Source organism: Dama dama, chromosome 9 (assembly GCF_033118175.1).
Source record: "Dama dama isolate Ldn47 chromosome 9, ASM3311817v1, whole genome shotgun sequence".
NCBI lineage: Eukaryota > Metazoa > Chordata > Mammalia > Artiodactyla > Cervidae > Dama > Dama dama.
The window spans coordinates 88,707,234-88,719,956 of record NC_083689.1 but is presented as its reverse complement, the minus strand read 5'-3'; the positions used below and the strand labels follow the sequence as shown (position 1 = coordinate 88,719,956).

Here is a 12,723-nt window from a genome sequence, read left to right as displayed (position 1 = left end):
ACTTGGGTCAGGACCTTGTTCATCATCTGGCTCCCACACATCTCTGCTCTAACAGGGACCATGATGACTCTGGGCCTTTGGTTAGCAATGTTCATTTGGTCCTGTGCCTAGTAGTCCTCAAAAAAGATGAGTATTTCTCTTTTCCAAGTTTCTGGTAGTCTGAGTAAATGGTTCTAGGTCCTTTTAATCAGGGACCACCATAGAGACTTGCTATGCTGTTGCAAAGTTCTCCCAGGAACCCAGCATCTCTTTTAGTCATTGGATTTTTGGTCTGGGGCTGACTCAGGTCTACAAACTGGGCTTTTACTAGGGCAGCTGTCCTAAGTCTCTACATTATCCATCCTTGATTTCTTTTAGTTGTATATGTTAAGAAGTATACTTGTTACTTCCCATGACTTTCCTTTAGGAATGCCATGTTCTTTGAACATCTCCACGACTCCTTTCGAGCAATTTCCCACTCATTGTGATTATGACCCCCACTTGCTTCTGATGCTTCCGCATCATCACCACTTGGCCACTATTATGATCCCTATCATTCCTACTGGGATCTATCATCTCTCGCACTTTCAGAGAGAGAAGTGCCATAACAGCATCTCTTACCTTAGCCCTGGCCTACAGACAGCAGTCACCACCTCAAGAATCTTTTCAATGATTTTTCTAGAATCTTTTCAATGATTCCAGATGTTCAAGCTGGATTTAGAAAAGGCAGAGGAACCAGAGATCAAACTGCCAACATCCATTGGAGAGTTCCAGAAAAACATCTACTTCTGCTTTGCTGACTAGGCCAAAGCCTTTGATTGTGTAGATCACAACAAACAATGGAAAAATTCTTACAGAGATGGGAATATCAGACCACCTTATCTGCCTTCTGAGACATCTGTATGCAGGGCAAGAAGTAACAGTTAGAACAGGACATGGAAAAACGAACTGGTTCCAAATTGGGAAAAGAGTATGTCAAGGCTGTATATTGTCACCCTGCTTATTTAACTTATATGCAAAGTACGTCATGTGAAATGCCACACTGGATAAAGCACAAGCTGAAATCAAGATTGCCGGGAGAAATATCAATAACCTCAGATATACAGATGACACCACCCTAATGGCAGAAGGCAAAGAGGATCTAAAGAGCCTCTTGATGAAAGTGAAAGAGTGAAAAAGCTGGCTTAAAACTCAACATTCAAAAAACTAAGATCATGGCTTCCAGTCCCATCACTTCATGGCAAATAGATGGAGAAACAAAGGAAACAGTGACAGACTTTATTTTGGGGGGCTCCAAAATCACTGCAGATGTGACTGCAGCCATGAAATCAAAAGATGCTTACTCCTTGGAAGAAAAGCTATGACCAACCTAGACAGCATATTAAAAAGCAGAGATATTACTTTATCAACAAAGGTCTGTCTAGTCAATGTTATGTTTTTTTTTCCAGTAGCCATGTATGGATGTGAGAGTTGGACCATAAAGAAAGCTGAGCACCAAAGAATTGATGCTTTTGAACTGTGGTGTTGGAGAAGACTCTTGAGAGTCCCTTAGACTGCAAGGAGATCAAACCAGTCAATCCTAAAAGAAATCAGTCCTGAATATTCATTGGAGAGACTGATGCTGAAGCTGAAACTCCAAATCTTTGGCCATCTGATGCGAAGAACTGACTCATTGGAAAAGACCCTGATGCTGGGAAAGATTGAAGGCAGGAAGAGAAGGGGATGACAGAGGATGAGATGGTTGGATGGCATCACCGATTCGATGGACATGAGTTTGAGCAAGCTCCACGAGTTGGTGATGGACGGGGACATCTGTCATGCTGCAGTCCACGGGGTTGCAAAGAGTGGGACACGACTGAGCAACTGAACTGAACTGAGCTGAGTGTCACTCTAACCAGTGCATTTCTTACTTTCCCACTTTTCCTTAAATTAATGGTTAATTATCCTTAGCTTTTCATTATAACCTTCATTACTAAAGCCTCCAGACTTCTAAAATACCTGAGATATTGCCCACACCAATGCATTCCCTTCTACCTGTTTGTCATTGGTAAAAGTAATAGCATTGGAAGTGTTACAGCATGCTGGGAGATATCAGGAATCTACCTAGCCCCAGGGACAGGGTCCTTATACCAGTTGGCTAAAGGATGATCCAACTCAAACATTTTATCTTAGAGTCTACTTCCTGGGATTATTCTTGGTACTAATTCTCTTAGGTCAAATTCCCTAGAAAAAAGACTCGACAGAGATATGTATTTAGGAAGTTAACTGGTCAGTGTTCTTGGGTATAAGATTTGTGGAGAAGTGCAAGGGGCACAGGTTTGGGCCAAAGGAGACATTAATTTGTGATGTAGTTGCAAGAATGATCTCAGCTGATTATGTGGGGAGCTCTGGAGCTGGGATGGTTTTTCAGAGCTGTCCTAATTTGAGGCATCCAGGCCATGATTTTAACCAGATGCTAAATCAAGAGTATCTTTAAAGATGAAGTTTTAGGCAGGTGGCTTTCTTCTATTGAAGGCAATTTCCAGAAGAAAACCTAATTGCAAACATTCCATAGCCAACATCCTGGCTGATAGTGGATAGAGGTCACGGTCTTGGAGGGGGATTTTGGCAGCACACCACAGTATTCACTACAGATGTCATCAGAAGTGGTGCTTTAGCATTCTTTAAATTTTTCTCTGATTTGTATTGTTTTGTTTTAGTACTGTTTTTAAAATTGAATATCCTCATTTGTAAAAAAAAAAAAAAAAAGTAACTTGAAACTTTATAAAAAAAAAAGAAAAGTCAAAGCACACAAACTTTCCAATTTCTAAATTTCTAACCTCTTTTGTTTCTGGAATTTTTAAATTTCCTTAATATTTGAGGTAAATAGAGAAATTTATTTGATATTTGGAGTACTTTAAAAATAAGTCAGTCAGCAGTAAAGTCAATGTCAGAAAACACTGGTTGCTTAGAATCTACTATACTTCTTGTTGAAAAGAAAAAGTGCTCTAGTAAGATGCCCAGATTCCTCCCAAGGGAGATCCCTCCTACCCCACTAACAGGAACAAGGCATAGGTCATCCTAGCCACTGAGAGTCTTGGTTGCCATCGCTCAAACATGCATTCCCTCTACAGGAATTGCCCTTGTCCAAAGATAGCCACTTTGCCTATGGTTGTGCTCTATCCCCAGTTCCATTGCCGGCCTCATCTCATGACTAGGTCAGTGGGGACAGGGTCTTAGTCCCCTTGCCTCAATTTAGGACCACTCTGAAAGACTATTATAGCTAGAGTTCACCACAGGAAAAGCTAAGGCTTCTCCTGCAATTGCCTTTTACTTTAACACTTCTCTCTGCCCAATTCTTTCCTTTTTCCCTTTTTGTATTGTGCTTCAAAGCATTCCCCAACACATTTTCTACAGGCAAGTATCCATCTCAAATCTGTTTCCTGAAAACCCAATCTAAGAAAATATCCTTTATATAACTTGATAATGAGAGAAAGATCCCCTGGAGGAGGAAAATAGCAACCCACTCCAATATTTTAGCCTGAAATATCCCATGTACAAGAGAAGCCTGGTTGCCTACAGTCCATGGGGTCTCAAAAAGTCAGACACGACGAGCAACTAAGCACATATGAGAGAAGGGGGAGCAATCCTCCAAATAATGATGATAAAACAGAGTAGATACATAATACAGTGTGTTCAAAAATTTAATTTTCTGAGATAGAGTTATATTTCTTATTAAGCATATGAACACAAAAATATATTTTAGTTGATTATTCTGACTAAAGTTTTAAGTGCTTGTTATCCAATTGCAATTAGCAGTTTATTACTGATAATCAGAAGATTTCTATTCTTTCTTCCTTTTCTCTTTTTATATGGCTGCAGACAATAATTCAGGGAATGGCCTTTCACTAAAATGAGTTTTGTCAGAAGGTTGGGAAAGGCATTGCAAAGATTCTGAGGGGAACATACCATTCATTGCCATTGCTAAGAAACCAGACAGAAATAAAAAATAAAAGTAGTGTTCTCAGAAACAAAATTAGAGCCATGTTGGCAAAGAAATTTAATATCTCTGAGCATCACTTGTCCTTTTTATAAAACAGGGACTATGGTGACACCTTTAGCATAAACTTAGTTTCAGTGTTCATTCAGGCAAGATTCCACTTCAAGCACTTTGAAGCCACACTACTGAGGTCTGTTGCCAGCAACTTGGCTGAGTAGTTTCGTTGTTGTTTAGTTGCCAAGTCATGCCTGACTCTTTGCGACCCCATGGACTGTAGCCTGCCAGGCTCCTCTGTCCATGGGATTTCTCAGGCAAGAATACTGGAGTGGGTTGCCATTTCCTACTCCAGGGGATCTTCCCAACTCAGGGATCGAACCCACGTGTCCTACATTAGCAGGAGGATTCTTTACCACTGAGTCACCAGGGAAGATAAATGTAGGACACTTCTTAAGGAAGAACATTTAAAATACTGCATAAAACATGAAAAACATACTTTCAAATACATGGCTGATTTAAGAAGGAAAATCTTCAGAGACCAAAGTGATAAAACGTGTATCAAGAGATGTAAGCAGGCAGAGTACTGGGCATGTATTTTGTGGAGATGGTAGGTTATCTACATTGCCCAGTGGCCTCTTTGGGTTTGTTCAGGCTATACATGTGTGGAAAATGCAACAAACCGGAGGCCTGCATAGGCAGCAAGACCAATTAAAGACCCTGCACAGAGTCTGCTCTACTGGGGAGTCACTAGGGCAAGCTGTTCTCAGCTTGCTCAGGCATGACTGTCCTAGCCTACTCTGTCTGCTGTCCTCAGAGGACATGTTTTAGGATCTCTGAATGTCACTAAGTTAGGGGCAGCTTCCTCCCACCCTTCTGCTAAGATATCCCCTCACCACATGCAAAAATCAGCTTCAGACAGCCGAAGGATTTCAATGTAAAATGCAGGACTTCAATACTTTTAGAAACCAGTATGTAATCTCTGCAGGAATAGATTCTTAATCAGCACATCAAAATAATAAATCATGATGAATATGATCATATTAATTTATCACAAGGTTCCCCCCGAAACAGGAAATGTTACATCACAAACTGGGAGAAGATCTTTGTGAACACATATACCCAATAAGGATAACATCCAGAACCTCTGAAAACACTAAGCCAATATGAAAAGACAAACAATCTACTGGAGAAAAAGGTAAAAGACATTAGCAGACATTTCACAGGTGAGGAAAAAATAAACAGCCAATAAACTTATGAAAAGACGTTCAACCTATTAGTAATAAGGGATATGCCAAGTTTAACCACAATGAAATGCATTTTACATACATTATACTGGTAAATGTAAAGGCGCTGAAATACCAAGACTTGATGAAGATGTAATAAACTGCACAGTCACTTTAGAAAACACCTTGGCATTATCTAATGAAGTTGATCTACATCATATCCTTCTACAAACTTACCAACTTTGAATATATAGCTTATAATGTTTCATGAGTCCTGGTGTGCTTGGATCAGGCTGATTTATATCACTTTTCCTATGATTTAAAAAAAATATATTTATTTTTGGCTACACTGGGGTCTTCATTGCTGAGCAAGGGCTTTCCCTAGTTGCGGTGAGCTGGGCCTACTCTTTGTTGTGGTGCACAGGCTTCTCATTGTGATGACTTCTCTTGTTGCAGAGAATGGGGTCTAGGTGCGAGAGCTTCAGTAGTTGTGGCACATGAGCTTAATTGTTCTGCGGCATGTGGGATCTTCCTGCACCAGGGATTCCACCCTTGTCCCCTGCACTGGCAGGTAGATTATTAACCACTGAACCACCGGGGAAGTCCATGATCATTTTTAATAGCATCTCTTTGCTCTCCCCCCAATTTTTTTAGTTTGATGATAAAATGCATGGCTATTCTATCATCATTGTTAAAAAGATATGTAATGATATACAAAAATATATGATTAATGAATGCCTATTATCGAAGATTAGGTTTTAGCAATTTCTTATATTCTTTATACCATCTTTTTTTTATCCTTTTAAAATATGCAGGCACCACAAAGCAATTAGATTCCACTTTAAGACTGGGGACACCATTGGTAAGGTACACATGGTCTTCTGGTGGGGTCTGCTTCAGTTAGGATAATAGTTAGGAACCCCTGACAACAGCAGTACCTGATCACTAACATAGGGGAGCAGCTGACCCAACCATTCTATTTCTTATTCATCTCTTGGTGATCATATAAATCTTTTTCTGTTTTTCTCAACATTGTAAAACAATTTTTTTCCCTTGAGAAACATAAATTTTTTCCAGATTTCCTTAGAAATGTTTTCAAAGAGAATTACCCCTAGAGATCACTGTCTCAACCTCTAAATCATTTAAAAACACACTTCAGAATCTCCTGAAATTTTTCTACCTACTTCCTTACAAAAATAATCCTGTTTTTCATGAAACAAAGCATTCTTGAAATAAGCAAACAAAAACTATAGTTGTCTTGTTACTTTCTATTATGTCTTTATATATTTTTAAATTAGTATTGCAGTGCTATTCCTGTGTTTTTCACTATGGATGCATTTTTTTTTCAACCATCATCTGTATAGATCTGGTTCAAATATATCCTAGAGATATGAAGAAATGCATTCTGAGTTAGTAAATTGGGGATTGGCAATAATTCTAAGTAGTGCCACCTTATAATATTTTAGGGTGATGGCAACCAACCTGTCTTAATAATTTATACTGTGTCCAGCTCATCCAAGTAAACTTCATTTTAGCATGACGATATTTTACCTTTAGTAAATGCCTTCCATGGCTTCTTCCATCTTTCCATCTTCAAATATTTATTAAGCCTGCAATTTGCTTATGATAGAAAGATACAGCATGTGCTAATGATATAAATGTAGTGTTTCTCAGTGCTTGATATGCCCTACTATACATTATCTGTCTTTCAGAGATCACCTGATTTTCTCATGTCCTAAGACATTTTAGAAAAAAGAAATGGTGGTTTTGGCTATATAACAGCAGTAGAATTGCACAGCATACAAACTATGTTGGTATATATTATCCTAGTAGTTTTTAAAGCTCTTTCTAAGAGTATTAGAACTATCACATCTCTATAGCCTTTAATGTTATGGTATGAAGATCAGCTGAACTAAATTCAACTGACTAAATGGCTTAGTTACATACAATTCTACCTTGAAATAAAGAAACTCCATTTATGTAAAAATGTATTTAAATAAAATGTATTTATTTTATATAAAACACTGCCACTTAAAAAGGTAAGTAACCCAATGGCAGACCCATGCCCAGGGAGGGTCAGAATTATTCAATTCAGAAGGTCTTGGATTTTTTTCCCCCTTGTTTTATGTTTTTTTCACTTCAATTCCCATTTATTTTTGGCTCTTAGGGCAATGTCATCTTTTCAATATGAAAAAAAAAAGCAGCAAGTTCAACACAAAGTAGAAACTGAAATGTAGAGTAGGACAAAACCAAGAGTAGGGGGGAAAAGTCAATGGCAAAAGTAAGAGATTAGATGCTGCCAAAAGATGGGGGCTGTCCTGTCCCCTCTCTGGGGAATGACATTTCAGTTCAGTTCAGTTGCTAAGTCATGTCTGACTCTTCGTGGGAGCTTGCTCAAACTCATGTCTATCAAGTTGGTGATACCATCCAACCATCTCATCCTCTGTCATCCCTCTTCTCCTGCCTTCAGTCTTTCCCAGCATCAGGGTCTTTTCCAATGAGTCAGTTTTTTGCATCAGGTGGCCAAAGTATTGGAACTTCAGCTTCACATCAGGCTTTCTAATGAATATTCAGGATTGATTTCCTTTGGATTGACTGTTTTGATTGCCTTGCAGTCCAAGGGACTCTCAAGAGTCTTCTCTAACACCACAGTTCAAAAGCATCAGTTCTTCAGTGCTCAGCTTTGTTTATGGTTCAACTCTCACATCCACACGACTACTGGAAAAACCATAGCCTTGACTAGATGGACCCTTGTTGACAAAGTAATGTCTCTGCTTTTTAATATGCTGTCTAGGTTGGTCATAGCTTTTCTTCCAAGGAGCAAGCATCTTTTAATTTTAGTCACATCTGCAGTGATTTTGGAGCCCAAGAAAATAAAGTCTGTCACTGTTTCTATTGTTTTTCCAACTATTTGCCATGGAGTGATGGGACTGGATGCCATGATCTTAGTTTTTTGAGATCATTGAGACATTTAGGTGGTAGCATATACATTTCCATATCCATTCTTTTCTGTAAGTAAAGATAGGGTTGGGGAGGGGCTTTCTGGAGACTTAGGGACTAAGGCTAGTTTCTCTCTTGTTCCTCTTGACCCCCTTTTCTGACTAGGAGAAAGGAAGAAGTCCAGCATTATGAAGGAGGGTCAGTGGAAGAGGGAAGGATACCACTTGACAGGGTGGGGCCAGACACTTGCAAAGGAAATATCTGAGGGGAGAGCTTGGCGAGAGACTGAAAATGGAGAGAATACTGTCAGCACCTCCCCGGAAACCGAGAGAGGGGCAGGGAGCTAGATACCTGGAAGCTAGGACTTTAACTGCCTGGATGCCCTTTCCCAAAACCCTACCCCTTCCTTGGGGGGACTTGCACGTGCTCCTTGGTTTCCTTTCTCCTGGTCTGCCACACAGCCTAAGATGGTGCTCATCTCTCCAGGTTTTTAGCACCCTGTTCTAGATGGGATTTGATGAGACCTAGCTTCTTGGAGAGTTATCTCAAACAGAGAGGGAATGTTAACTGGACAGATGGGAGGAGTGGGCCCTAGAAGGAAATACAGGGTTACCCAGAATGGCAGAAATCTAGGTTCCCCAGAGTGGAAAGAGAGAAGACATTCAACAAACAATAAATGTTTATTGAGCACCTTATTATGTACCAGGTACTGTGCTGGACCACCCCCACCCCAGCTCATCCAAAACGAAAACACAAGATAGAGTCAGAAAACACAAATGCTGAGGGAGAGGGAAGGGTCAATTGAGGAAGAAGGCTGAAGGGACTGAGAAGCCTGAGATGATGGGGACTTGGCCTTAGGCCTTCTTTTTGGCCTCCTCACTCTAATCCTCCCCCTCTTCTGTGGTGGCATCCTGGTACTGTTGGTGTTTGGAGATGAGGTCGTTCATGTTGCTCTCAGCCTCAGTGAACTCCATCTTATCCATTCCCTCACCTGTGTACCAGTGGAGGAAGGCCTGCCAGCAGAACGTAGCAGTGAACTGCTCTGAGATGTGCTCAAAAGCTTCTGGATGGTCGTGCTGTTGCCAATGAAGGTGACTACCATCTTGAGGCCATGGGAAGGGATGTTGCAGATGGCCGTCTTGACATTGTTGGGGATCCATTCCAAGAAGTAGCTTCTGGCTTTGTTCTGCACGTTGAACATTTGCTCATCCACCTCCTTCATGAATATTAGCCCACAGAAGATAGCAGCCACCAAGAGGTACTGAAAGGTTGTTGCTGAACTATGAAAGACACCGGGATTCTTGGCCTCCAGAGGAGAAGAATTCAATCCGGGGCCAGAGACGAGGCTTGATAGCTCAGAGCTTTTGTGTAATTAAGTTTTATTCAAGTATAAAAGAGATAGAGAAAGCTTCCGACATAGGCATCAGAAGAGGGCAGAAAGAGTACCCCCCTGCTAGTCTTTAGCTGGATGTTATAAAGCTACTAGCAGTCTGCTAATTAAAGAAAGGAAATGTCTCAAAACTCAAAATGGCACCTGGCCATTTTGAGTCATCCCAAGTCATCCTGGGCCATAAAACAATTGACATGAATCTTGAAGAAAGGCAGATTTCCATACAAATATATAGTTTCATTAACTTAGATTAGGAGAACAATGTATGAGTATACCATACTGGTTTGTTAAGTCGGTTCCGAGCCTTTAGGCGAACCGACTTGAAGACAGAGTCTAGGGTAAATGCATAGTACATTAACATACCTAAAGACAAATATTTCCATAAGAAAAATGCATTGGTTAGCTCAAGGTTTGAGAAAAGTTAAGTTCAGGTGGAACCGGGTGTCATTATGGCAACACAAAATTTTAAGACAAACCTCTTTTTATATTTGTATAGAGAAGGGGAAAAAATATAACACTAGTTTGTTTCCTCCTGCCTCTTAAGAGAAAGATAAAAAATGTCTGACACTTGCAGCCTATGTCCTCTGTTTGGAGACCCCTGGCCTTCCTGTCTGTTACCCTCTCAGTACCGGCCATGGTGGGGGTGACAGGCAGCCATCATGTTCTTGGCATTGAAGACCAGCTGGGTGAGCTTGGGCCCACTGAGCGCCTGATACTGCTGGCTTCCATGACTGGTCAGAGGGGCAAATCCAGGCACGAAGAAGTGGAGACATGGGAAGAGCACCATGTTGACTGCCAGGTTGTGGAGGTTGGCACTGAGCTGGCCAAGGGAGCAGAGGCAGGTAGTGACATCACTCATGCAGGCTGGAAGGGGGTGGTTCATGTCCCTGTGGGTTGGTGTGGTCAGCTTGAGGGTGCAGAAGCAGATATTGTAAAGGGCCTAGTTGTCAATGCAGTAGATCTCATCAGTGTTTTCCAGTAGCTGATGGACAGAGGGTGGTGGTGTAGGGCTCAACCACAGTGTGGAACACTGGCTGAGGGCACCACGCTGAAGGTGTTCATGATGTTGGCCCCATCTGTATAACAGCCCTTGCCTCAGTTGTTGCCTGCCCCAGACTGACCAAAAACAAAATCACCTGGTCTGAAGATCTGAGCCCATAGTCTTGGGTTCTAGATTCACCAAGATAGCATGAGGGACATATTTGCCTTCTGTGTCTTCATTGTATTTGGTACAAGGAGATGTAGTCTGGTTTCATGATGGGTGTGGGTTAGGCTGATGCCATGTTCATCACTGATTACCTCCCAGAACTTGGCACTGGTTGATCGGCCTGGATGTGCTTGAGTTCCCTCATTGTTAAAATGTTTTCTGATCTTTTTGTTGCCTCAAACTGTGTACGGGGCAAGAAAATATGTAATTAATTTTTCTCTGCTCTCTGGTCACAGGCTGGAAGGATGGGACAGGTCCGGGGGGTTGGAGCAATGAGGTCCAAACATGGCAGCCAGAAGGTTCTAAGAGAGCCGGAAGGCTTTTTATAAACACTATGATTTTGTTGATAATTTTACCCATGTCATAACCACCAGAGAGTTAATGTAGGGCTTTTAAAAAAACTTTTTAAAAACACAAAGATATACTGTATGTCATACTATAAAGGTAGTTTGGCATCAATATTGATTTACCACTTAATTGACCAACCAGGTTTGTTCCAAGAGGATTTTATAGCACAGGCTTGGGAGTATTCCCCCCTCTCTTTTTATATGATGAAAGAAAAAGAAGTCATTCTGAAAGTCACTGCAAATGTAAGTTACCCAGTTTAAAAACAATCAAGAAAAGAAGCAAACATGTTGAAGAGCATCGTGACTGTCTTAAATCACATTTCTAAGGGCATGACACTGGTGACATGATTGCTTGTGTTTCGTGTTATTAGATTATGATGGGAAATAACTACTGAATTCTGACTGAGATAAACCATCAAAAGATGAACTGTTTCCCATGTCAACCTGTCAACTCAAGCATATCTTATTTATCTCCTGATTCTTCCTTTAGGAGGCCAAATGTGGGTGATTGTGAGTGTAACACTGGGAGAGCCTTGGCTTCTTCTTACCATTCAAAACTGAGCAGTTTCCCTTTTTCTGCTAATTATGAGACACTTTCAAATAATTTTTGCATCTCTTTTCCAGATTTATTGGGATATAATTGACATATAATATTGTGTAAGTTTAGGGTGCGTGGCATAGTGCTTTGATTCCGTATACATTGTGAAATGTTTACCACCATAAGGTTAGTTAACCCATCTGTCAACTCACATAGTTACAATTTTTGTGTGTGTGTAGTGAGAGCATTCAAGATCTACTCTCTTAGCAACTTTCAAGTGTATAATACAGTATTGTTAACTATAGACACTATGCTGTATATTGCATCCCTAGGATGTATTTATCTTATAACTAGAAGTTTGTGCATTTTGACTGTCTTTACCCATTCTCAACCTGGTCCCCCACTCCCAGAAGCCACCAATCTACTCTCTGTTTCTATAAATATATATATTTTTAGATTTTGCATACAAGTGAGATCATACAATACTTATCTTTCTCTGCCTGACTTATTTCACTGAGTATAATATCCCAACTTTTGCTTCTATCATTCATCTTTTTTCTAATGAATACATGGATATTGGGGAATAACATTCTAGATATTAATGTACTTTCTCTCCTATTTCTTTCCTAGAGTGTCAGCCTATTATGTTGGATACTGAGAGGTGACTAAAAGGGGACATTAGGAGAAAAAACCTGACTTGGAGATGCTTACAATAAAGCCAAGGAGAGTAGCTGAGGTCAATCACAGTAGCCAAACTTAATTCTTAACACAACCAAGGAAAAATAATTCTGAAATTACAGATTTCTCCTTTCTTCTCAGGAAGGATATACTGGGAACTTACAGCATATAGTAGGACTGTGTTTGGTCTTGAAGTGTGCTTGATTAAGTCCTTTTTCTTTCTACTCAGGTGTCTCAATGAAAGGAGAGAATGGCTTTCAGACCTGATGCCTTTCCTTCCCATTCTGTAATTTTAGATTTAATCAGCATTTTGAACATTCACCAAAAAGGAAACTTCATAAATATTACAAAATGTAAAAAGAAAAAAAATAATGCTAATCTTACAAAGTCTTTTAAACAATAAAAAGACTAACTGCATTTCAGTATGTTTATGAAGCCAGTATCA

At 40.2% G+C, this 12,723-nt stretch overlaps 1 pseudogene; it reads right to left on the bottom strand.

Annotated features, from left to right (window-relative positions):
- Positions 1 to 8,999: 8,999 nt before the first annotated feature.
- Positions 9,000 to 10,860, bottom strand: LOC133062668 (tubulin beta chain-like; annotated as a pseudogene).
- Positions 10,861 to 12,723: the final 1,863 nt, after the last annotated feature.